At 45.3% G+C, this 22,759-nt stretch overlaps 1 protein-coding gene and 1 long non-coding RNA gene across 3 annotated transcripts in view; one reads left to right on the top strand and one right to left on the bottom strand.

Annotated features, from left to right (window-relative positions):
* The window catches only part of LOC143207601 (uncharacterized), a 717,548-nt gene that overhangs the window by 245,463 nt on the left and 449,326 nt on the right, over positions 1–22,759 (bottom strand). The window contains exon 4 of one of the 2 annotated variants that reach the window (XR_013008700.1): positions 6,565–18,677. The exons of the other annotated variant lie outside the window; for it this stretch is intronic. The gene's annotated coding sequence lies outside the window, so the exon portion shown is untranslated. Of the gene's footprint in view, positions 1–6,564; positions 18,678–22,759 lie in introns of those variants that run through there. 2 annotated transcript variants of the gene reach the window in all.
* LOC143207605 (uncharacterized) overlaps positions 344–22,759 on the top strand; it is a 44,480-nt gene continuing 22,064 nt past the window's right edge. Inside the window, exon 1 of the long non-coding RNA XR_013008703.1 lies at positions 344–5,279. This is a non-coding gene — a long non-coding RNA (uncharacterized LOC143207605). The remainder of the gene's footprint in view (positions 5,280–22,759) is intronic.

Here is a 22,759-nt window from a genome sequence, read left to right as displayed (position 1 = left end):
GAAAAGAGGGTGGGGAGGGGGGGATGGCTTCGACGAGAGCGAGATTGAAGGGCGAAAAAGAGACGCAGGACGAAAGAGAGTGCCGTTCAATAATTGATTCAATAATCGGTGGCTGCCGCCAGACATCAAAGAGACTCCGTGCTCCTTCCCAATCTCCGACAGATAGGCTAAATAATGAATGAAGATTGCCCGGCCTAACTAGCACCCCGTGGAGCATCGCAAAAATGAATCTCCACTTTCGACGCGTGCTGCGAAATTGTTTCGGCTACTATAATCGATGAATTTTACGTGTAGAGGGGTTCGGTTAAGGGTTGCTCTCGTTGGGTAAGATTGCACAGATTTTTTCTTTTATTATTAAATCGTCATTCATCGATGCTGTGTAAAATCAAATTACGTGTAATGATCTCTGGGAAATATTATGCGTTGACGCAATTCTTCGTTTAACCTTTAGAAAGTAATTTTCGCGTGATGTATCTGTGGTCGTCAGGAAGAACGCCCCATGTCACATATACTTTCACTTTCGAGATATCGCCGTTTAAAGTTTTGATCACTAATGCTTTGACATAGGACATCGGTTAAGTTGCACTTATGTTTTGAACCTTTGTTTCGAACCTTTCGAATTTGTTTTCATGACTTTTTTCTGGTAAATGCGTAATTCCTATACTATAAAGCTCAATGAATGCATGAACACAAATTTTTTGAAATTGTGACACGCGGCGTTTTTCCTTGCAACCACAGATATATCAGTGAACATGTTCTAGAGACAAATGTGTGCAACGCATAGAGCAACAGCGTCGCCTAGTAGATGTAGACCACTATGTATAATATAATCAAAGTTCGGACTATGATATAGTCCGAAGAGACGCGACAATAACATCCTCTGTTTCATCGACAATGCTGGCCGGGGGCAGCCTCTGCGTTTTCCAACGACTCAAAGGCAAAAGCTATTAATATCGAGATTTTTCTTGGTCGAGGCGTCCAGAACTCATTACACGTCCTGCAAGTGCCCCGACAGTTTTCGAGGCGAAGTTGGATTAGACGTTGGCAGCTCGTTAGCCGGCCTTATCGACCTTTTTCTTGTGCCTGTACCATTGTGCGAGGCGTATTAATTAAAAAATGAAAATCTACGGGCTGTCCGACGCACGGGTCGCCGCGTAATCTCTTTTCCCGCGTTCCCCTTTTTCTCGCCTACGTACACGGGCTCATCGGTTTCCGATTTTCTCTCGGATAGCCGGCCCATCGGTGATCTAGATTGCTCTTATAAATGATACTACTTCGCGAGATTAAATGCGACTTCCGCTCTGCTGCCGTGCAAAATTAATATTCAATTAGCCCTCGCTCTCGGTTACGTTCGCCGGGGAAAAATCGGGAATCTATAACCGCTCGGGCACTGTTAGATATGTAAGAAAATTAGACGCTTGTCGACTACGAGCTATATCCGACTCTTTCGGGGCGTTTCCCATTTGTAGGAATCAATTGGACGCAGGGAAATCAACAACCGCTCGAAGGCTATTAGAACTAGAAGCAAAATTGGACGCTTTTCACTGTCAAGTTCTTTGGTTCTTTCAGAGTCCATAATAGCATAGACGTTGCTAGAACTGTAAGAAAATTAGACGCTCGTCGAAGATGAGCACTTTGATTAACTGGGGCGTTTTCCGTTTGAAAAATCAATCGAACGCAACAAGGTTTGGTGGGGACGGGAAACTGACACCTCGTTGATGCATCAGCCCTTCCATTTATCGAAAAGAAGACTAATGGTCGGCGGGAGGGCTCCGCGCGATGACAGAAAATCAGCCGGGCCGGCAGCGGTGACAGATACCGGCGTACGGATCGATCTACCCGAAATAAAATATACCCGCGCACGAGAGAGAGAGAGAGAAAGAGAGAGCGAGTGAACACGCCCGTAATTACCAGCGTCGAAGAAAAATACCGCGCTCCATTACCGGTGGTTCGAACCAGGATCAGAGTGGGAAAAGCGTGCGCAGGTGAACCACAAAGAAAGAGAGAGAGGGAGGGAGAGACGAAGTAGCTCAGGAGAGGTATTACTCAGATAACTGAGAACGTGGAACGAATGAACGAAGGGAACAAACCGAAACGAGTGGTTACCGTGGGTTGGGGCCAAGGAGAAGTTTTCGCCCGTACGATTCAGGGGTGGAAAGAACGAGTCACGTGCCCGGACGCAAGTTCGCTTTGACTTCCGATGGCTTGCATGCCTTGGATCCACTTGTATCAGCCTAACCATGCAAACTCGAGCTCGCGGAGCTTCGATTACGCGATCTCGCACTACCAGAAAAGCCTGTAACCTGTTTCTATCGGAGTTGCACGAGAATCGTTTTCGTTAATCGCCCTGCCGAATTAATTCCACGGCTGGAAATGGCTTCTGCCAACGCCGCTAGTTTTCTGGGTCACCTCGGGCAACTATAGTTCTCACCAGAAACGACCCTTTCCACACACAACGCACGATAATTTTTAAAAACTTTGATACCAAATTTCTCTTCAGAGACTTCAGGAATTTATTTCTGATTACTCAAAAATAATTGGAGGTTTGAGTATCCTGAATATAATACTTAATGTACACCTCGAGAAACGAACTTTTTATTGGGAAGTTCCCTTGGTGTGCATCTAGGATTTAATTCCCCGGCTGGATGAGTGATAAGTCAGATTTACGAATTCATTAAATTGGACAGGACAATCCTGGGATAAGAAATACTGCAATTATTGAGCGTTTCGGATCTCGGTAGAGATTCCGGATTCCGGAAGCATTGTTCGGCGATAATAGCTTCTATTTATTGGACACACGAATTTTTTGTCGATGCAAGCGAGCGAAATGAATTAGCTGAGGACGCAAGCGAAGCGCGTTCAAAGCTACTAATTCAGCCGCTTTGCGCTCGAATAATGGAACGCTGCGTTTCGCCAGAATGTGGGGTAATTGAATGCACCGTCATAACGATCTGTCAGCCATTCTGTGCTGCCAGTGTCAGAGGAGAGGCGGTTCTTTTATGGGATCGTCGCTTTCGACGCGGACAATTTATTATGTTTTTCGTCGTCGTCGTCGTCCGTCGCCCGGCGTTCGCCGGAAAGATGAGTCGCATTAGACCGGACGATTTTCTGCGTATTTCAACGGGGACATTTGTCTTGCGAAGGATGCGGATACCGATTGTCAACGGACCTTCTGACTCGCGGAGGCGTTAGTTGCACGAGCCGTAGTCCGTCGTGGGGGGGTGGAGGTCGAATAATTCATAGGCGGCCGGTTTTCCCGTTAATTAATTGCGTTTGCCAATGAAGGCGGGGCAGTTTAAAACTTCGTTCATAATTCAGGACTGTAATCGGTTATCGCGATCGTTATCTCGCGACACGGCGCACGATCGTCCCCGGAAATTAGCGTACACTTTTACGACTCTCCAACGAAAGAATTTTAATTTCGCCGGGGCATGTCGCCGATGCCGTCACGTGCCATATTCTTGCTCTTTTTCCCCCTGTCGCCATTGTCATTCAGCTATGATACGAGCCGATGGAAATATACATAGATCCGTTGACGCCCGAGCGTATTGACGCAATTCATAGCCGAATGGAAACGAAATAAACAAGCGCGCGGGAAACACGCGGCACGTGAAAACAAAACTTTTCTTTCAAGTCCCCCCGTCCCCCTCGCCCTCCACCCCTCGTCCCCCCGGCGCGCAAATTACCCCCCGTTGGTCGAACTTTATCGAATTTCGCTCCGAGAAATTTGATCGTCAAGCGGTATATATTTTTTTCGGGGAAAATTCGAGCCGACGTGACGGGAAGAAGAATGAAATGCTTGATTGATTTTGTCAATTTCGACTTCCGAGCGACAATTGATCCACGGGCACCGGTTCCACTGGTTATTCACCGCGAAAAAGGTCTCTCCTCCAGATTAACAAACTTTCCGCATTTCAATCTACGAGTTCCTAGTTCCCGCACGTGTGCATGTGCGCGAGTGCGTGTGCTTGTGCTTGTGTCTCCGTAGTCTATGTATATGTAACTCGCAAACCAGGCCGGTCATCACGGAGACCGATGGCCTTTCGAGAAGTTACTTATTTCTGGACCGTGTCCGAGGTCTCAGTGGGTCACTGGATACGTCCAGCTACGCGATGATTAATTTTGAGCTCCCATCAGGGATATTAGTTTTTAATGCACGATCGTTGTCGTGGGAATTATAATAATTAGCTTAGCGAGCGCCGAGCCAGCTGGCTCTGCAGACTCCACCTCCCAGCTGTGTCGTCTGTCAAGTTATATACTGATTCCACTTGCTGCACCGCAAGGAACTGCCATATACTTGCGCACTCGCTCAGCCGTATTTTCACCTCGAATTGCGAAATTGCGAATTGTTTTATACCTCCATTACTCTCGGAACCCTTCTACACCAAAAAATCGACGGAACGATTTTGCAATCCTAGAAAAAGGTTATACAACTCACAGTATAATATTTTAAACTAGACGAATTTCTTCCACGAAGTTCCTTTATCCAGAAATTATATCGTGTTCTGTGCCATTTCAATAAAAAAAAAATGCCACAAATAAAGTCCCATAAAAGAATAATGAAAAATAAAGAAGTTTTCTAATTGGATTAGTGGTTTTACACCGATGTACCTGCCCGGTTTACGCAGAATGTTTACGCTTTGCACTGTTTTTCTTAAATCCTACGGTGTCGGTTTACTTAGATAAAGGCTTTACCGTATCATTGAATAAGATAAATTGCTGAATTTCGCGCAACCTAAACGGGAAGTGTGTGTGGTGTGGGATAAAATATTCGAACGTCTCGCGAGCTGTCGAATATTCACGGCGCGTCTGTCCCGTATTCTAATTCGTCCAGATACATCCACGCGGAATCATAATACGTCTTCCGTTTCTGCAACAGCGATATACGAGGCGATACGCTATTTTCGCGCGAACCTATGCATACGAATGCAGCCAGTCCCGGCTTCGAATGACCGTATGCATTGCGATGCTTCCATGTCGCGTTCGCAGGAACTTCGGTCACGTACGTAGTCTCTCTACACGCTTTACACCTCGAAGGAACACACCGCGCGGTGTGTAAGCGAGCGGAGTTTCTCGAGTAGTGGGTTTCGCGCACAGTTCCTTTGTAACACGGAAACTTGAACTTGGAAGTCAGTCCGTGAGACGCTGTCCTATCAAATGGAACGAGCGATTGTACTGCGGTGAAGGGCTTGTCTCCTCTATGGACTACGTCTCTGAGTCCTCAATTTTTCCTCGAAAAGACAACTTCGCCAAATACGAATTTCTACATTGTCTGATACGTAAGTTGACTCGTTTATAAAATATCGAGAAATATCGATCACTGTCTGATTTTTTGGAAGAATAGTGCGTCGCAAGTGCCTCGAGTGACACTATTCCATTATTAAGCTCCTCGGCGAAGATACATTTTCTCTATCGACGGGGTCGGCAAGTGTGTTCGGGGTTTGTTTGCCCGAGGGCACCGAGAAACTTCGCGCCAACTTCCAGGGACATAATCTACCATACTTTGTCACGCGTTCCGCAAAATTTATTTAGAGAGGGGGCGAGCCCCTGGGATGGGATCGATTGAAACAAATCGAGAAACATCTGCCGCGCGATAACCGGCATTAATACAGGAGGTGCGTAGCGTAAACGATTCAATCCTTAGAAATGGCCGCGATATCTCATCGCGGTGAACGTGCGCGATCAATCAACCGGCAAAAGGCAAAGGAAGAACCGTCGTGGATCTCCCGACGAGTCTTAACCCTCGTACGATCCTCGCAAATTGTTGCACGAAAGATATCGAGACAATAAACTGTGGTTCGCTTATAATGTCAAAATTTGAGGAGTATGTATTGTAAAAGAAAGTAAATTGTTTAATGTTTATACACATTATTCGCTCTTTGAAAGAAATCCATCTTAAAACGGAAACAGAAAGAGATTAGACGATTTCACAGTATCTAAAACGAGAGAATAAATAAATGTTCACGCTGAGAAACCAATGAGGGATTAATTGTATTTCATGAACGAATGTATAGTGTTTATAAAAATGCATATAAAAAAGTGCAAACTTTGGGATGTCCTGGGGTCTGGTATTGCAGCTTCGATCGCAGCAACGCGTTCGTCGTGCATCACCCGGCTAATCCTTTACACGCCGGAGGAACGTGATTGTCAATATTTCAAAGTTGGAGAATATCGAGAGAAAAACGAGGCCGGTCGAAGATCGATGAGCTCCGCGAGCGATCGCGTCGTCTGGCTCGGTTGTCGATCGTCCGCGATCGATCCGCGCAATCGACTCCAGCCCCATGGTCTCGCGGGGCTCGTTCGAAGGCGGGCCACGGGTTAACCGGCGATTCAGCCTAATTGAATTTCGCGTACGAGTACCGCGACGATTCGTCATCCCGGCGTCCAATTTGCCGCGAGTCGCTCATTCTCTTTCGACCGTCCGGCTCGATTCGCTGCCACATCTTTCATCTTCGTTCCCGACGTTTGCACCGACTCGATATGCGCGCAGAACTCGATCTGTTGAAAAGGCTTGCCAGCCTGACGCATCCGCATCGCGCGAGAATGATGGACACTTACCTGAAACAGAAAGAAAAAACGTTCGTCAGACTCAATTTGGTTCGTTCGCTTTTTATTTGGGCTGCCGCAAAAGTTTCATTCATTTTGCATGCTAGTGTACGCGTTGGGAAACTGAAATGAATTTTTCCGCAAGATTGGTGTGGCTAAATCAGTGAGAACTTGGCAAGCGTAGTTCATCAGATCAGGAGCAACTTGATATGTTCCCCTTCTCATTGTTAGTCATTTGAAGCGATAGTGAGCACATTGAACGTACTAATTTCTATTTATTTCTAAATGTTTTATATCCGGACAAGGAGGACTAGAACTTGAATATCTAATCCCAATTGCCTGATTGTAAACCATTGAGTTGTAAGCAAACACCAACACCGTCTTCCTACATTGAATAACTCAAAATGATTTGCATTTCCATGGCTGAATGGCAAGCAGAATGCTGCAGCGGGAGACGAATTAATTAAGCCAGGAGAACGAGCTAATTAACTAATAAAAATGATTTTAAGCTTGGCATGGAGTTAATTACAGTAGCGCAGATCAAAGACACTGTTTATCCGCTGTTGAAAGGACGCGCGCGCGGCTCGGGCTTCACGGGTTTAATATCAAAACCGCGTCTACAAAATTCAGAGCGTATATCCAGCCTGATCCGCGGTTGCGAAAACAAAAATATATACGGGGCCCGCGAAAACAGCAGGGCTGCGTATATGTATTAATAATGGGACGGTCGATAATGAAATTAATGCACGGCAGGTCGTTTCCGGCGCGTGCATTAGCCGGGGCGACGCGACGGCGCACAAACAAACGTTTTCGTTCGCTGTCTGAGGGGGTTTAGCATCGCGAGATCGGTATGGCGTGGAGAGGTATCGATTCCGAGAGCTATATTGCTCGGGGCGGTAATACGCAAACACCTGACATACACAGTGTAAACTGTAATCGAGCTGGTGCGGTAAGAAACGCGGGGCGTCCCCGTTGTTTTGTCTCGCGCGGAGCAGAGCCGAGCGGAGCGGTGCAGAGCCGAAGGAAATAAGGGAAGGACTGGCTTCCTTCCACCCAAAGGCAGCTGCTTAGGTTCTCACATAGATTAACCCAGGTAGTTTCTGTTCCGCTCCGTCTAGGAGACGGAGCTTCAGGCTGCCAGGAAGTCGCTTGCAAACTCGATGGCAAATTGTCGAGTCTTGGCTAACCCCCCCGCCGCCGCCTTCGTCCCCTCGTTCCACCCTTTGTCTCCACCTTCCTCCCATCCTCTCTCACCCCCCTGTTTCCTCCAAGGTTTGTGCCTGCCCCGTCGCTCTTTGCAACTGTCTGCATCGGACGTCTTATCCGTGCCCGGAGTCGTCTGTATCCATTGGGAGCTCGCAAATCACAGGCTGGCGGTTCGCTCTGGCCAAATTATCCAGGAAATTCTGGGTGCAGCAGCGTGCATCAAGACGGCTCGTGCAGCTCGGGACGATTCGGGATAATCCTAAGCCCGATACACGGTCGACGGTTGATCGCCTCGGAACCCGACGTTTTACTCGCGACCGTGAAGTAGAGGGCAACTGACTTGCCCCGGCAAATTGCTCGCGGACGGTGTGTAATTGCTGAATTAACAAGCCGCTGCACTGTTCCTCGTCGGTGACGAGAGGACAAAAGGAGAGCTGGGATATTTGTTTGCGAGGACTGAAAAATCGCTGCAGCTGTCGGGATTAATAAAAAGAGGGATGAAGCAAGAGAAATTGTCGGGTGACGCTTTACGTCAGCCGAAAGGCTCGCCGGAAGAGGGACTAGCGCAAAGAGATTTAATAATAATTTATTATATTCTTTGTACATTTTATCTTGGGATTTCACTAGCCGCGGCTTTTCTCAAGCAGAAGCGTTTCGCTACTTTCAGCGAAATTTCGCTGCTCCGCCTCCGAGCTTGTTGGACTTGGTAACAGCGGTAGAATTTTCAGATTAAAAGCTTAACCTGCATGTTGAAATCAAACACGGTAATTTTCTGAAATATTCGTGGCTGCTTCCTTCCGTCTACAGAACGAAGGTGTGCATAATAGAAAAGTTGGTTGTTCGTGGATGTAGCAGCAATGTTGTTTTGCGTGAATTTAGTTCACGGGAGAACGTCAACCGGATTAATAGTCATTCAGTCGAAAGTCACGAGGAATCGATAATCTCAACACCTTCTCGAGGGTGAAATGCCACTAGGGTGGGTGTAACGAGCAAGGGAACATTGCCGCTGCGGTGGATTTCAACATCCTGTGACTTCACGCAGAGAGAAGGGTCTTTCGCAAGCTACGATGAAATCTGGGAGGTTGAGGGAATGAACATCGAGGGCGGCGTGCGGATTATCTCGCTAAAATAAACTTACTAAAACAGTACGTCTCGTTCACGGCATCGAAAATTTCACTGAAAATTCTCCTTTTTACAATCACGGTTACAGTAATTCCCAAGAATCTGACATTCGAGTGTCGTCCTGTGCGAGGCACTGGTATATTATGTAACGTGTTCACTGAGATATAGCAGAATCACTATTTCCTCGCCATAATGAATTTATTATAAATTACAAGAGCGGTGTTATATTTTAAAAATTCATCAAAAATTCCTAAAAGAATTACGTATAGTAAACGAGTACCCAGATACCTGGTTATCAACATAACGGTTCAGAAATCTCTTTCAGTGCCATCGTTTACAGCAAAGTGTCAGAGAAAATCGCGCAAAGAGTAGAGTCGGAGGATCACTGTTACAGAAAGTGTTCCGCATTCAGTCACACCGATTCCCTCTCGCTCGACGGCAAAAAGACAGCGCGACGAAACTGTGCCGCGCTGGCTGGTCGCAAAGAACCGAAACGGTGGCTTGGTATGAAAATAAAAAAAAAACACACACACACGCACACAGAAAAAAGGGAAAAAACGCACGAGTACTCGAATATCCCATCGACCTCGAGTGCAGCGAACCCGATAGGTCGTCGGAAGCTACTCGATGCCCGTTTCCAGCGACGGGGCGACGCAGTTACACCGGGATTCCCGTCTGCGCCCGGGACAAGTGCGTTTATGTCTCTGTAGATCGCTGTAAATGCCAAAGTGGAAGCACCGAAAGGGCGGCAGACGAACGTCATTAGCCGTGGCGGAGCCGCGTCGGGGCTGTTTGCACGCCAAATACGAGAGCGTGGCATTTGCATCGCTTTACATAAGCAACGTTTTTAAATAAACGCGACGGAGCGCGTGCGCGGAGAGCCGAATCCGCGTGTCCTCGCGCCCTTTCCGCTTTAGCTGTGAACAGCCCACGCACCGACTGTTTCGTGGAAAAGGGTCTTTGCCAGGTGAGGGGTCAGCCCTTCTCGTTATCAAACTGTTTACATGGGCGGGATTATTGTTTACACGAAAGAAGCCGCGCACGGCAAACTAAGAGGCGGGCAAACGTTTCACTTTACCACGGCGACGCGGCGCGGCGGGTACACTTTGCCTCGCTTTAGGGTTCAAACGACGCGAAAAGGGCCGCCCTTCGTTTTTCGAGAACTTCGACGATCCGGCAGAAACACTCGCACCGAGCTGTTTCGACGTTTTCGACCCGGGAATGAATTATAAATTACAAACAACACACACTTCGCCGTGCGTGTACGTATTCCGCGATCTCGTTGTTTGCTCAGGATCTCCAGGATTAATTAGTTGCGTAATGAAAAAGTTGTTTAGGCGATTGACGTGGGCAGGCGAACGTCGATTGGGCCTGTTCATCCCCCAGACATTTCGCCGGACGCGGAACTAATCAGGATGGAAAAGATGAAAGCGTCGCTCGAGACGTTTAATCAAGACACGGGTGGCTGTAGTGCGGCGTGTGCGCGCCGCGTGCCGTTACGAGATTTCATCGATGTAATTAAAGCGGCAAATACAGCTAGGCAGGTTGCAATGGCGGCCAGTTTCCCTCGAAAATATATTTTCATAAATCCCGCGGCGTGGGCGGTGCGACGCGACGGAAGAAAACAAAACCGTCGGGGTTGCCGTGGTTGCGGTCGCGGGCTCGCGTCTACGGGGGGTTTGCCTTTCACAATTAAACTATAAATATTCATAACTATTTTAGCAAGACAAAGTTTCGTGGCGGCCCGTCGGTAATTAAGAGCCGTGACTTCTCTGAAGCGTTTATTCCGAAGCCAACATTAGCGGCGGCGGTTTGTTCTACAGGATATAAATGCCGGTAATTTGAGGATTCCCGAGGAGACCGGTGTTTTTACACAAACCGACACACCTCGGTCGTGACTTCTCCGAAAACCGTGTCGCGATGGGACGACTACTTAATTCGTCGGACCAGCGCGCGGTCTGAACGATCGTCGCCGCGCCCCGGCGAACGGCCCGGCCAGTCGCCGAGGTTATTTGTATTAATTAGGGAAGCCTGGAATTAGCCGTCGCTGGCCGGTCGTTAGGAGGTTCATCGAGGACTCGCGTAACCCCGAGACACGTGGAAAAAGGTGGACGCCAGCCAAAAAGTCCGCACCGGGAACCGGCGCGGCGCGCGGCGGGGCTACTCGGCCACCGGTCGTCTGAGAAAAACGATGATTACCGTCCCAAGTCACCTACTTTTTCTCGTCTTTATTATCTGGAAAGTCGCAAAATTCCTTGCGAACGCCCTCATCCTCCCGCGAGCATCGTAGGATCCCTTAGCCCTTCTCTAAGCAGTTTCTATCCATTAAAACCCCCCAACCATGCAATTTCGCTTCTGAACCGTGAGCCTTTGTAGACTATCATCTTCGAACATTATTTTACAAATGCTTGCCTTTCCTATTATTATTCAAGACATCGATACAGACTTTAACACTCTAAGAGAAGTAATTTTACCGTTTTAACGGATGTAATAAAATCACATACATATGCAGAGCCTCCTGGTCTGTGTCTTCTTGGAACCCGTTGCAACTAGCAACCACCGCTAACAATTCAAAGATACATACTCCCGAGCAACTGCTTTCTTTAATCTCCGAATGCGTTAATTTCGCGCTGTAACATTGTGGAATGGGTAAACGCAATGTTTCCACGGCAGATTTTGCGTAACTGGCAGATGTTGCCCCGATAATATTTTACGAGAGATAAGATCGTGACTCTCCAGATGCTTCGGACGCGGCGCGATGCGCTCTCATGAGTTCCTGAATAAGTGTGAGGTATACTACGAATAGCTGCAGTCGCTGCACTCCGGAGTTCTAGCTGTTTTATTGGTACTAATCGGGCTGCTATTACCGCGTTATTATTTATTGATGATTGTGCCGGACCCGTTCGGTTTAACTTATTCGCGGGCCGATCATTATTCATACGGGGGTATCTACACGGTGATTTATGTGGATCCACCATGTCGAAACCTCCTCTGACGAGGTGATAGGAAACCGGTCCTTTAAGGGGGTAAACTCGTTTCCAGAATTGCAAGGGTGCGGAATGCGCCTTCTCATTTCTCGATAATGTAAAGACAGGGTTTTTCAGTAGTCAAAAGCGCTAGATACAAAATCAATCTAGGCCGCAGGCCCTCTCAAAAGTCTTATTTTTACGTTTACGAGGCGTAATTAGCGTTATTCGGCTTCATGGAGAAATGTATAAAATAATATTAGACAAGGTTATATTTATTCATATGAATGCATCTTCATAAATTCGACATTTAAAGCGAAACCTCCAGCAGTGGTACGTTTAATATTCCTTCGTCTTTTTGGTGCGAGGTGAAAATCTAAATGCGATGCTTGGTGGAAGAGTTTCTTCCTGGTTGAGCGTTACTCCCGAATCGACAGTGAACTTCCATACGGAGTGTGCATCTTTTAAGCACGATCGCTCAGCAATGAGGCCAGATCCATGTTCTAGTCCCGAATCGTAGTCGCTTTTCTTTTTACTACCACGGAGCGTGTCTGTCTTTTATGGTAAAAATAAGCAACACGAGAGAGCAGGGTAAACAGAGGATCGACGGGGGGCAGTGAGAGGCGAGATAGGGGAGAAGAGTGGCGAAGATCGAAGGAGAGGAGGGAACAGATATACGGAGCGCGCGGGTAAAGGATCGGATCGAGTAGGTTCAGATCAGATCAGATCGGTCGTGGGTGGCATCGGCGACGGCGATGGTGAACGGGTGGGCTGTGGTAAGCGCAGAATCGTGTCGCGGATAAAGTGGTACCCGTCACTGTCTGTCAGCAGCCCTTGTCGCAGTCTCTCTCTCCTTCATCCCCCTCGTTTGCCGCTCTGACTGAACTGCCGTCGATCCTCTCTTTCTGCCTCGCGTGTCCTTCGTCTCGTGAACGTACACACGTTCCTTGGTTGCCATAGTTCACGGACGCGATCATGCATACATGCATGAGTCTTTATTTAATAGGCCTGATCGAATTGTGCGTTAAAACCGTTTCCGCGAACCGCCGATACACCTGCTGTTCAGCTTGTAACTCTACCCTTTCGAATTTCACGGAATCTCGGTCCCGTAGGGTTACGACTGATCAGAAATTTGGTGATGGAAGTATATATATATATTTTTTTTTTCTCGTTTATAATTCTTCTTGAAAGTTGTTTGATCAATCTGTATGCTCTGCGTTTTTATGTATTTATACTAAAAATAAAATGGAATATTTAATTCAGTTCTTTTTGGGCTTTTGATTAACTCGAACAAAATTCGACGCGCTCTGTAAGATACTCTCTTCTATTAGAAATAAAATGGAGAACGGCTCGAATGAAAAGTTTAAACCGGGCACTCGGCGAGTGGGTTTCCTTTCTGGCACAATTTTCGTTTCACGGTCGAGCTTTTTATAATCAGAGAGGCGAAAGATTGCCCGGCAATTTCAGCTATGTCGGCATTACGCAACTTGTTCTACTTTAGCAGAGATAAGGTCTAACCGGAGCGACTTCGAAGCTCGGTCGCTTGGTTGCTCGCTCTCCTCGTACCATCAAATCGTATTCGTCGAAGTGCACTAATGTATTCTTCGAGAGCGTGCTCCACACATAAACCGTATCTTGACGAGGAATCGCGAATTCCCCCGATATCTCGACATTTTCAAATAGTTAGCAAACATAAGGGTACCTCGTCTAGCTCGTTCGAGACTGTCTTTACGATTCGAGGGTTGCTGCAACGACTTCGACTCCGAGATCTTTCTCCTGCCTTAGAGCACCGCACCGTGGAACAGATCCAGTAGCAATTCGAGATGCGGTACTTTAATTTGCTAACATTCAGAAATGACAGAAATCGCCGGTGAATGCACAATAAAGATCTTCGGATACCGATCCTGGCAAACAACTGTGCTACACTTTGACCGACTTTTCTTGTATGTCTCGTTACGTCTCGATTCAATTAGAGTGCCATCCCCTAATTTTTACTGATAAGTCACTGATAAGTATCCGATATCGTAGCTTGGCCAGTTTCGGGTCTTTGCTAGGTATAGGTTATAATAACACTGCGGATTTTATGCATTTATGACAAAAATGGGTACGTACAATTTCAAACAGTGGAGATATTAAAAAGATTTAAGGCCATCGGTGTATTAATTTCACCTTAATAAGATAATTAAAAGAAGAATGAAATTTTTATTTGACTCCTGTGTCTTACAATCAATACAAACATTTTTTATTTTCCATAAAGTTCCACAGTCTAGTTATAATACAAGTTTAGAAGTTTTTGATGTGGATCACAATGCACAATTTCCTTCTGTGTCCTAATTTTTCGGTGTTGCGGATCTAGTCACTCTATTCTAGAGATAACGGAAGTGGCTGGTGCACGGGTAACGCTCCTGAGAAAGAATACCGGCGCCGTAAGTGGCCGGTCTCTTGCTCTATCGGACAAACACGATGCGAATGCAGATGAGCAGATAACAGGGAAGCGTTTCATCCGCACGTAGTGCGATTTTACGCGGTGCATGCGTTCGTGCATCCACGTCGGTCGGCCACGATGCGGCGCAGCGTCGGCTTATGTGCGATTCGCAGGGTGGTGCAACGGTGGTGTGCAGGTCGGAGGCTCGTACACCGCCGCAGGATAGCGGAGGAAGCCCGGAGGGCCTGTCGGAGGTGAGAACAGTACATTACCCTCGGCCTTGCACGCCTCCCCGGCTCTTTTTCCCCTCGAACCTCGTGCAAGAGAGAACCAGCCGCGTTCTCCACCCTCACTGTAGCTGCATCGGCCCTCCAGCGGCGCCCGGTGCCCTTCTCCCTCGCTCCCTATCATTATATTCACGCATCTCGAGCCGCGACACGGCAACACAACGATCCTTTTCCCTTTCTAAACGCAGCCACGTACCGTAACCTCGTTCCCCGTGGCAGAAAGAGAGAGAGATAAAGAGATTACGCCCGGCCGGAGATTGCCGCGCGCCCGCGAGAAGTTCCGCGAGCTGAGGGACCGCGATTCAATGGCTTGTAATTCCAACGAGATTTTAGGGGAAACTGACGACTTTCTTGCCGGGTGAATGACCCCCAGCCCCGTAACTTAGATTGGGAACGTATTGTCACCGATGCAAATGCATTTGCCAGACTTACGAGTGCAGGCAGAACGGGCCAAGTTCTCTTTTGTAGAATATCTACGAATTGTACGTTAGAAACGTTAGAAACTGATGCAAACTATTGCAAGTTAACGAGAACTTTAGCCTTCCGTGGTTCTGACGCAAGTTTCAACAATCAATCACATTCCTCTTACCCGAAGGACTCGTCGACTTCACCACTCCGTGGTCAGATCTTTAATAGTTTTTGGACCTATGTCGAGCCGAAATCGGCATTAACTTCCGTGCCACTATCGATGTACTGTAAATCAGTGAAATAATTAATGCAAATGTTGCCAACGTGTATCGTCGCGTGTAACCGGATGCGTGTATCGTAATGACGGGTTTAATACGGTAATTAGACAGATCGGTGTCAATAGATCATCATCCCTTTATTTAACACGGTTACACCTGTCGCGTGCTCCAGCGACACCCTCGCCCCCGCATCGATCCGTGCCTACGTTGACGGAAGCGTCGCTTCAATTAGGGAACCACTCCCACGCAGCCTGTTCCACTTGATTCCGATCGTAGTCGAAATTCCTTCGATTCCTCTGCCGGTGCGGCGCGGCGCGGTGGGATTTCAGGTTGCGGGACACGTTGCGTTCGCCTTATTTGTGGAACAGAAGGCGGGTGTGGGTGGATATCGACTCGGCCAGGTCGGCGCCGTTACGGCGAGATTAACAAAAGGAATTTCTCGAGAGGGTATACGCGACGATTCCATGGGAAACGCGGGGACTCGGAGCTGGGCCGTCATGGAGAATGATGCGGAGTCAACAATGGCCGACGGGAGAGGTGGAGAAAGAGGGAGTGAGGGAGAAAGAGAGAAGAGGATGGTCCATTAGCCTGGCTGTCGGTCAACGGGCTGACTGCTGGCCGGTGTACGTTGTATTATGCGTACGCGTAGCAGCTCGCTGACGCTCTGACGGACTGGAAAAAGTGAAACAGCTTCCACGGCGAAGAAGAGGCCCCCGCTGCCTATTAATATTCACGATGTAAACGGAATGGGAACGGCGATAATGAAATCGAACAAGAGGAAACGCAAACACAACCGGGAACAAACGTACGCGAGCGGCGAGCGGCGGCCGCGTAATGTATTAATGATGTGGGAATTTTAATTCCGCCGTAATAATTTGTACAAATACGCCAGTCGAGTAATTAAATATGGACTCGGCCATTAAACACTCGTGCGAGCGAGCGAGCGAGCAGGCTGTCTCGCGCGTTCCCAGCATCTGGTGCGCGCCGCGATATTTGCAAAGCCTACGGGGAATCTCCGGCTCCGACGCGATAAATAATTAAACACCGTTATAATTGGTTACAGGCGCGAAACTTTAGACGCGAAATTTATTATCCCGCCGGTGGATTTATTGTGTTTGACCAGGTTGATTAAATCTCATTCAGAAACGGTGTCGCGAATCCCGAACCGCCCGTGAAATCGCCGGCAACGATTGGATTACGATTTTTAATCGAGCAGGCGCGCCGAGAAGAATCGAACGGATGAATGAAATCATTGCGGAGACACTCGATACGTACTTATTGCTCTTTCCTCGGGATGAATTAATGCGAAGAGAAAACGCTGGGATCGAGCAAGCAATGAAATTACAAGCGTTTCTGTTCCGTGCTCGCGTTTGCGTCGCTCCGACGCGACGTCTGTCGCGGTATAATTTCCTTATGCAGCACACGCTGCGATCCACACACTGGGTGGTCCTAAAATCATAGTCCATCGACAAAAGAGTCGCTTTTACTCGCGAAAAATTAAGTTGGATCAAAATTCCACAATAAAGTTCCTTCAAGTAAATTTTGTAGGTTTCAAATATTGCGATAAAGCAGCAATAGGTGCTTGAGCGTGAGTATTAGACAGCGGATTTTATGCATTTATGACAAAAATGAGTAGGCGTAATTCAAAACAGTAAAAACAATAGAAGAATTTAAAGATACTATTATCTATTATCTATTTAAAGATACTGTTTCACTCCGGTTTGTTGCAATTCAGGTTCACAATTTATATTTTGCATAAAGATCCGCTGTCTAGTGATTATGGTTGAAATATTTCCGTTCTCTGGACGATGAATGACGAAATAAAACGCGACAGTCGCGAATTCTCGCGGAAAGAGAGCCCGTGGATCCCAGTCGCCGATTCCAGAAGTATGTCGAAACTCTCGTAACCGGGGGCTTCCGGTTTTGAATAGAACGAGTCGACCGTAATGTTTTCCCATTTAGGGAAAGCAAAGAAATGAAATTTAGGGAAAGTAAAGGAATGAAATTTAGGGAAAGTAAAGAAAAGAATCGGGAAAGCGAGACGCCGCGGATATCCCTTAAAATCCGTTTGGATTGGGTAAGTCGAGAACCCGTATCGGCGGAACGCAGTCACGCATAGAATCTCGATACGCGATGCGGGCTTGGGTATCTCTTCTTATGTGAAGTCACGTTACACAAATGTGTCGCGACGGTATTGCTTCGATTTCCCTTCATTCCCTGCCCCGTAAAACTTTTTATCGCGCAAAAAGTGATATTGCGCAAAAATGGAATACTTCAGATTTCAGATACTTTAACCTTAAAACGGCACACTGTGTCTATTCACTATTTCGCGGTCCAGAAATAGAATTGGCTTACATTCCTTAATACGTATTCGTGCGTACAGAGCATTTAAAATAATTTGCAAAGTTCTTTCAGTATAGAATTTGATACGGTAAAACGTCCGAAAGTTAAGCAGTTTCGCATTTACGATTATTTTGTGTAACAGCGGCGAAAGTCGGTATAAAATTCTACGAGGATGGCGCAGTGGAATTAAACGAAGGAAATTCTCCGGGATACGGTAAATACGTTGAGTACAGTGTTCGCTCGATATCGCGCAGAATGGCCAGAAAATTTCGCCGTCCCGTTACACGGGTTCAGCGGCGTGAAAAGCGGTTCTTGTCGTGACGCGGCGCGGGTTCGAATGAATTTCTACGGATCTGCATCTCGACGATTACGAGGCAACAGCTGCTTTCCAGGACGAGAGTGACGTTCGTGGCACTTGGTTATTTCATGCAACGAGGTCATCGCGATTACCAAAGAGATTCCTCGGCGCTGGTGGTTTCTCAAAAGGCTTGGCTCTCTCGTGTCAGCATCGCGACGAAAATCGTGAAATCGAGTCGAGTTGGCGTCGTTTCCGGTCGTGTTGATTTTGAAACGGTTCATTGAGGCAGGTCCGGGGGCTGGGTCGCGGATGAAAGACAGGGGAAAACTAACGCGGAAAAATCGGGGGGGGACAAACGACAATGTGTACATTGTACGGTGCTTGGCCGCCGGTTAAATGGCACGCATTCACCGGGGAGAGGAGGAACCATCGGTGGGAAGGGAATCGCAAACACGCTCTGAGAAATCTTAATGAAAGAGCAAGTTCCTGAAGGGATGACAAAAGCCTCTTCGGAAGCATTCGGAATCGTAATACGTTTCTGTGGGATAAAACGCCGGAGAATACGGCCCCCTTTGAAACGGGACGCGGTGTATACACACAGAGACGAGAGAGCGACGAGGAATCGTCGGACAGAGACCACCGCCCCTCGCTGAAAAGGATGCGATGAATCTACCGATTCGCCAATTAAATATTCGCTAATGGAAAATCTGACTCCGGATACCATACTTGTTGCATAAAATTAAATACGCTAATGGCCCGAAAAAAATGAAAACCCGTCAGGTTCGAGTTTCGCGGAATCTTAGGCCCTATGTCCACGATGCGTCGCGTCAGAGAGGCGTACGCGTAGCGTGCGGGCCGCGATTTGTTTCTGTCTACGATGCGTCGCGTCAGAGACGCGTACACGTACGCATGGCGTATGAGATGTGGACGCTTTGTTTCATTCACGAAACGTACAGCAAGTTTTCCATCATTTCGAGAATGTTGAGTGACGATGAGGACGCGCTCTATAATCGAAACAGAAGGAAATTCTAGGTGGACCCCTTATACAGGAAATATTGATTGCAGAACGTTTATAGCTGCAAAAGATTGATCAGAAGATGATGCTAAATGAGATATTTCGTTTCCACGATGTCGACGAAACGATACTATGGACGAGATATCTCGTCACCATGATACTGTACATACAATACTATGGTCGAGATATTTCGACATGTCATCGTTGGTGGAAGGTGCTTTAAAGATGATAAATATAAAATATTCCATATTTTACACAATTAGAGTTTTTATTGTTTATTTTATATGGAATAAAGAGGGATAATTGTAATCGATGTAGAAGATCTAATATACAAAAATGCAACTCACAGAAAAAGATCTCATCCAACGAGATAATATGTAGTTTGCAAAAAAAAATGGTCGACGGGAGGAAACCAAATCCGTCACACTATGCAATTCACCATGTTTTGGAGTATTCCATACAAAATAAACAATAAAAACTTTAATTGTGTCAAACAACATAACATTACAACATTAAACCCAGACCGTTTCTTTAATTATTTTTTAATGTTTACATATTGTTGTCCTGATGACATTCTGTAGAGTTTGATAGAGGAGTGGGGGATATACATATAAATGTGGGTGAATGGGGTGTAATGATTGATGGTGCAGTTGGTGAAAAGGGAAATGTATTTGTGGCTTGATGATGAGGGCGGCTTAAAATTTCATCGAGTAGCATCATGGTTTTCATTTTAAACTCCCGTGTCTCACTATTTGTCAATTTCTGGACATCAGGGAGCAAACTCAGCAGAAACATTTTCCGGTGGTCCTCAGTCGAAGTTTTTGTTTTATGTTCCAAATACTTCATGAACATCTTGTCCACCTCATTGGAACATTTTTTTTTTCGCCTTGTATCCTCTTGATGGATTTCTGCAACTGTCTCAATAAAACTATCATCCCGTTCTTCAGTTCCTGAGATTTCCTCAATTGGTGGAGGTAGAATGTTTCCACAATTTTCTACGTGCATTGTGGGCTTTACGAACGGGAGAACAAATTGCATAATATCATGCAAGTAATACTGCCTCCTTTGTTTTGCGGAAGAACCACTAGCTCCTGGTTTTAAACTTCTTACAAATCCGTTCCGAATATTTCTCCATTTTTCTTTGCAATCGGCAACTACAGTTGACATAGATCAACAAAAATTATTTTTTAAATTTTCAATATAGACCACATAAAAAAGTTGTAAAATGCAACTTTTAGTATTTTTTATATAATTCCGATCAATTGATATTTTTGAAAAAAAATTTGTTCACATTCTGTAGTAAAAACTAATTGCTGTAGCTTCCCAAAAAAGTTCAAATCGTATAGTACAATATTAAAAAAGTTATCGTCTTTTTTAGAACGTCCGAATATTTTTCTGAGTCACTGTACATATTTAGCAACGGGATGTGCTTTTGTATAATAATATTTACCAGGCCACTTTATTTCGTTCGCCACTTCATTCCACGCCTTTTCCGTAATATCCTTCTTTGCATACTCCGATAATGTATGATTATACAAACAAGGATACCTTTCTATCAATTGTACAAACGATGTAATTTCACACATGTTTGCTTTTGTACAAATAGTAGCAAAATTCAACAAGAAACAAACAATAAACAAATAACAATTAACAATAATTAAATATTAACTGAACCAATAAAAACAATGAATAATATGTTGAACAATAATGAAAAATAATTGTATCTATGCAACGCGTAGGTGAAAAAACATCTATAGGTTAATGTAAAACAATGAAAACCCGCTCGTGAAGCGATATCTCGATATTGGTAGCAATCTTCATTCATCATGACGCCTGCCGTACGACAGTGTCGTACGCTAGGCGTACATTGCCGTATATCTACATTCTACATACATATACAGTGAGCCACGAAAGTATTCGAACGCCACTTGAAACATAATAACGTTTTTATAATTGTACCAAACAACCTGATTTTTTATAATCAATTCGAAGCATTGGTTTATGAAATGATATGAAAAAAAGATTTTCCAAAAATTATAATTTACAAGGTTACATGCAAAAATAAAAAAGGCATTTTTAAGAATTTTTTATTTAATATATTTTCAATTTTTATAATTACATTCGACGGAGAAGAAGAAGAACAAGAAAATTCTGGGTGCACCCTTACATTCGCAATAATATTAACTGCCGAATATTTGTGGCTACAAGAGAGTTAGCAGAAGACGATGTTAAATTTCAAGCATTTTACAGAATGCGCAAGACTACGTACAAGAATCTTATCGTTTCAGGTGCGTATTTTTCAATTAATACAGACATTCCACTGCCATGGCACAGCAACCTGTGGTTTTAAAAAATAATTCGCTAAGTAGTCGCGTAAAATTAGCGCAGAAGGTCGCCCAGAAATGTTAATATTTTCCCGTAAATTGGGAATATTTCTACGCGTTGCAGAAGAAACTGTTGGATTATTTGAATTAATTCCGTATGGGAGTCCATCATTTCTTCGAATGTAATTGTGAAATACACAAGCACATTTTATTATAGAAACTATAGTTTCATATTTACGGCATCGAATAGGAGTCAAAAATACTTGAAATTTTTGCGTTAACATGCCAAATGTGCATTCTATGTTCTTTCTGCCTCGGCTTAACCTGTAATTAAAAATCCTTTTTTTGTTATTGAGGCCTCTCTGGGCATACGGTCTCATTAAATTTTTTCGCAAAGGAAAAGCGTTATCGGCAACGAAATAATATGGAAATGGGTTGTTTTCTTCATCATGTGGTAATCGCGACGACATAGGAATATTGATGCCATCTCTTTCCAACCAACGACCTAATGCCGATGTGCGGAATATACCTCCATCGCTATTTCTCCCTGCGAAACCACATTCGATGGATATAAAGCAGCCATCTGCATCACTGCAACCCAATAAAATTACGGAATGATATCCTTTGTAATTAAAGTTTGTGGATCCCGAATTTGGAAATTTCTGAATTCTAATATGCTTTCCATCAATAGCCCCCAAACAATTTGGTAAATTCCACAATTCCGAATATTTTTCTGCAATTCCTTTCCACTTTTCCATACTAGGAATGGGCATATATAAATCTTTTAGGGCAGTCCAGATTGCTTCTGTAGTTTCCGCTACAACTCTCGCTATAGTAGATACTCCTCTTGCAAAGTAGAGTCCCAGTGATACGAAAGTACAACCTGTTGCCAGGTATCTGAAAACGAAATATCTTTGACCTTGTCTTTGTATAGTATAGTATAGTATATAATTTACACTTATCCTGAAACCTGAATTCGAAACTCAGTCCTTTACTTATATTGATAATATTAATAATTTATTATAAACAATTTAATTTTATTTGCCTACCTTAACGTTATCAAAATCCTTTCTTCAGGACTCACACATTCTCGCATATTTGTATTTTGTCTTGCTATGCTTGGCCCCACTATTCGTACAAGATTCTTGTACGTAGCCTTGCGCATTCTGTACAATGCTTGAAATTTAGCATCGTCTTCTGCTAATTCTCTTGCAGCCACAAATATTCTGCAGTTAATATTATTGCGAATGTAAGGGTGCACCCAGAATTTTCTTGTTCTTCTTCTTCTCCGTCGAATATAATTATAAAAAATCACATTCTCCTCGTCGCTCGACATCTTTGTTCGCTTTTCGTAAATAACGTGAAGTTTGCTCTACGCTTCGTGTATAGACGATTGCGGCATCGTACGCTAATCATAATGACGACTGAATGTAGCGACGATTACGCGACGATTACGCGACGATGACGCTTCGTGGACACGCGTCAATTATTTTACATTGGTTGCAGCACTGAAACGTACAGCAATCGATATTTTGTCGCGT

Source organism: Lasioglossum baleicum, chromosome 3 (genome assembly GCF_051020765.1).
Source record: "Lasioglossum baleicum chromosome 3, iyLasBale1, whole genome shotgun sequence".
NCBI lineage: Eukaryota > Metazoa > Arthropoda > Insecta > Hymenoptera > Halictidae > Lasioglossum > Lasioglossum baleicum.
The sequence above is the reverse complement of the archived record's forward strand: the minus strand, read 5'-3'. Positions and strand labels throughout refer to the sequence as shown.